Genomic DNA, 5,000 nt, shown 5'->3' on the forward strand with positions numbered 1-5,000 from the left:
TGAAACCGAGAACGAAATTCTTTGCCGAGTGAGAACGGAAGTCTGGTCTGGACTCTCAGCTGATGACAAAAAACTCGTGTCGGGAGAATCCAAAATATCTGATCAACATTGTGATAAGATTTCGTTTTTAGATCTCAAGGAAAAGCCTGAGTGATACCTGTGGAAGTAAGATTGGTGTGGGAGTTTTGGTCTAGAATACGAGATCTGGGAGACAAGGGCGTGGTATGGAGAGAGCGCGAGAGGTCTCTAGATAAGAATTTTCTCCAAAACGGCTATATTCGAGTACGAGCACGTTTTCCTGAAATTTTATGGAGGCGATAAACTCTATGGATAACGAGTATATATACTATCACTATAAATCAAATATATTTTCAGTATTAGATGTGATTATATCACCATTTTACGAATTAACAATACATCTATGAATTGAATACATCATTATGTAATATGGTCATCATTATCATTAAATTAATCCCAATTATCATTATAAACTGAATATATCATCATTACTATTATAAATTGACAAGTTGAATTAATAATAAAGCATCAGAAATAAGACTATTTTCTAATATTGTCATTACCATTATCATTATTGGTGTTATTATCATTATTATTACTAGTGTTATTGTCATTATTATAATCATTATTATTATCATTATCATTATCATTATCATTATCATTATCATTATCATTATTATTATCATTATCATTATCATTATCATTATCATTATCATTATTATTATTATTATTATTATTATTATTATTATTATTATTATTATTATTATTATTATTATTATTATTATTATTATTATTATTATCATCATTATCATTATTATTATTATCAATATTATTATTGTTATTGTTATTATAACTTGAAAACACTCGTCATTCACAAGAATCGTAACTCACTTATTCACTGACAGAGATATATGCCTATTATGGTGTCCTGTTACACCTGAGTCACATTTTATCGACATTCTTTCGATATTCTTGATAATCATAATGATAGTCTCGATACGATAACAGATTAGATTCCTGGTGAATAATAAATGAAAAAATACTACATAGATTTAATACGAAACAAAATGGTTTGCTAAATGCATGATGGCTATGTGCTTGTATGTGGACATCGGTCAAAGCTTTTACCTAGTAATCTTACTGTATCTCGATTTGTTCATAAATTCATCTATTTGGCGCGATCCTGAATTACATGTTTACTGTAATGGAATAGTAATGCTCAGAAAATGGAAAATTATTTATGTTCGTCCAAGGTGTTAATGGAGGCAAGTGATATACATATGCAGAGAAAACAATTCATAATATTTGTATGTGAATATTGATAGATAGATAGATAGATAGAAACATAGATAAATAGATAGATAGATAGATAGAAACATAGATAGATAGATAGATAGATAGATAGATAGAAACATAGATAGATAGATAGATAGACAGATAGATAGATAGATAGATAGATAGAGACAGACAAACAGATAGACAGGTAAATAGATACAGAGACAGATAGAGGTATAGATAGATAGTGATAGACAGATTAATAGATAGTGATTGACTGATTGACTGATAGACAGACACACAGACAGACACAGATATAGATAGATAGATAGGCAGATAGTTATATGAATACAGAGATAGATAAACTTGATGAAACGGAAAATTTAAGATCATCACGATTCATTCCACATCATTTCCTTGGGATCACACTCCTCACACACACACATCAATACCTCATATTCACTCCGGTATAGTCTCATCTATTATGCTCAAAGGGTACGTCAACTCGAGCGCGATTGAAACATCAAACGGAAATGTGTTGCAGAATTTCCATAATATTATCCGAAGGACTTTCCTTAACGATCTTCGATTCAGACAAATCCGGGGTCAAGTAAGAGAGTTTCTTGTTTCTTATATTCCTGAAGATTCTTTCGTCAGAGAGTATTATCCGGTGTGGTCAAGTGCTCTGTTCCTTATGTAGATGTTATTCATGTTGCGTCTGTAAATTTCATGTTTGTGTCAGTGGAAAAGCGAGTGATTGTTTGATTGTATGCAACGTTATCAGACTCGATCTCGCCGCTCCCTTTCCTTGCTCATATTCCTTTCGTATTATAATTCAACGCTATTAAACTCTTCACATGATTAAATAATGAATTACACTTTGCTTTCATCTTTACCCTCTGGTGCAGCGACACTCCATTGACACCCGACACAAAGGCAGCTTCAGATAGTTTATGTTCATTCCTTTTATCGTTTCGAAAAACATTTTCCACTTTTCACAACATTTATCCGAAATCAGACGCTCGCATTAGATGTTTTAATGAAGTAAAAGTAAGTAAATAAATAAATAAATAAAATAAAATAAAGATAAATAAAAAATAAAAGATGTGTGAAGCTAAAAACAAAAAGAGAAGCGTGGATTAACGAAGTGTCGCCGTGATGATTCGAAGTCTCACATTCTGATTCATGAGTGTAATTGAAGCGTTTCGAATTCAACTAATTTCTACCTTCAGATCACAAATTCCACTTTTCACAACACTTCTCAGAAATCAGACGCTCGCATTAGATAAAACAAATATATACATGTGTGTGTGTGTGTGGATGTGTGTGGATGTGTGTGTGTGTGTGTGTGTGTGTGTGTGTGTGTGTGTGTGTGTGTGTGTGTGTGTGTGTGTGTGTGTGTGTGTGTGTGTGTGTGTGTGCGTGTGTGTGTGGTGAGCGAAAAACAAAAACAGAAGCATGGATGACGTCGCCGTGATGATTCTCACAATCTGAATCATAACTTTAATTGAAGAGATTCGAATTCCACTGAACCTTTACCTTCAGATCTGCAGAGGTCTTTCGATGTCGAATATTTAGCTTTAAAGGTTATATTGATATAAGAATAATGTAAATAATGATCCATAATTGCAATTTCATTCCGTACACTGGTAAAATATGCATTTAGTTAAGGATTATCAATTATAGGAAAGAGATATCACGTTTATGAGTTATGTATGGATTATAATTAAACTTATATTAATTACATTAATTTTACATTGGCGCTATTGACCCTATCAAGGTCAGAAGAAATGATAATGTAAACAGAGACGCCAACCATTACGATTTGCCCATAATTTATTTTTTTTGTTTACCCTTTTTATGCCCTTACGATTCAACCCACTGGCAGCGGTATTTTGCAATATGGCGCCTAATCCCGTGTTAGTATTTATTTTACAGTGGGGGGGGGGGGTATGGGACCGCGCAGGAGAGTGCACACTGTGGGAATGCCTCACCCAAAAAAAAAAAAAAAAAAAAAAAAAAAAAATGTTCCGTTTTTGGAAATCTCAATTTATTCCGCCGATTCTGACTGTCTTCACTACTCTAGCCGACCCAATTACCGGAAAGCTTTGCCCGCTACAATATTGTGCATATACCGCATACTTTGAGATTCGGGCTGAGGGAGACTGCATTGCAAATGGTGATCACCTCACTGCACTCAATATGAACGTTCACCGCTTTTTTTTTCTCTCTTATTCCATTTTCGAGTGTGGTTAAGGCTGAACCGCCAAGTATAAAAACTTAAGTAGGTGAGCCTAACGTAGTTGGACCTAAATTACGTGAATTTTCTAAAAAAAAAAAAAGTAATCTACATCTGATTTCTCTTACGTTTTCAGTATGAAAAAATTAATGATGTCCCGCACAGTTCATCACTGATAGGTATCACCAAATTATTGAAAATCTACAAATTGCAAATGGGCTAAATTTCGGGTTGGCATCTGTGTGTATCATGATAATGTAATACATACTCGTGTTTGCTCTTTATTTAGCTTCCATGGGATTGGCAAGGACTATCACTTTGAAACTGATGCACCATCTGTCATGAAACAAATAAGTAAAACTAAATTACATATGAGAAGAAACTAACCGAGTAGATTAGATAATTGAGTAGGAAATATGGGAAATAACCAAATAAAAATTAACATATTGCTCGCACAACGGTGTATAAAACGTAATATCTACAAAGTAACATATATTAACAAAATACTTATCATTGATCTGAACGTAATTTTGAAACGATATCCCAGACACCCTTCAGTAATTTTATCTTCCCCTTACATGTGTTCCAGTAAGTGAAACTCGTCTACGGAATAATATAGAAACATCTGATGGATTAATACACACACGTATTGTCATGTATCACGTATCTATCTCCCCTGACAAGGATCTGAAACCAAATACTATGTTACACCCAAAGTGGAAAGGTGAAAGCAGTCAATTCACATTATTTGACGAATTTCTTTTTAAGATAAATATATTTCTGATGAAGATTTAATCGAAAGGTGCTAGTTATATCATCTTATTTTTTATCTCTTCCACAGTTATTACAATTTCTACAATCGCTTGGTCATGGGTGATACACTTAAATGGATATTAAACCAATGTTAAAACATAAATTAGGGACTAATAAAAAGAGCAGCTTCTCACTGACAAGGGTGATAATGTAGCGAATCTGATCAGCGAAGGTTTATTTTGGGTTGCCCTTGTTTTAACTGAGGTAAGGCCATAATACTCTGATAATACAATGGAATCTAAGCTTTAAAGTGTACAACATAGTCTCCCATGAAATACGCCGAATAGAAAACGGGTGGCCAGAATGCGCTCTCTATATTCTTACGGTGTTGATCATTTAAACAAAAATATTTGCCCAAATAGTTCCATGATACCCGCATAATGTTTATTACGTAGAATCCTGTATGTGTGCATGTGGTATAAAGATGTAGTGAAGATATAACTACGTATACCTTGTATTTCGAAACAGGAAAAGCATATTTTGACAGCAGTGGGTGGCTCGAACAGACAGCCATTTTACTCTACCCAGTGCCAATATCAGTGCCAATATACCCCAAGGTGGCCATTGGGCATACCGATTTGCACAAATAATGATACAAGAAAACAGTATGCAATAAAATTGTATTCACGAGTACATTTGCATACACACGTGCATG

The sequence above is a fragment of the Penaeus vannamei genome, chromosome 35, assembly GCF_042767895.1.
Source record: "Penaeus vannamei isolate JL-2024 chromosome 35, ASM4276789v1, whole genome shotgun sequence".
Taxonomy (NCBI): domain Eukaryota; kingdom Metazoa; phylum Arthropoda; class Malacostraca; order Decapoda; family Penaeidae; genus Penaeus; species Penaeus vannamei.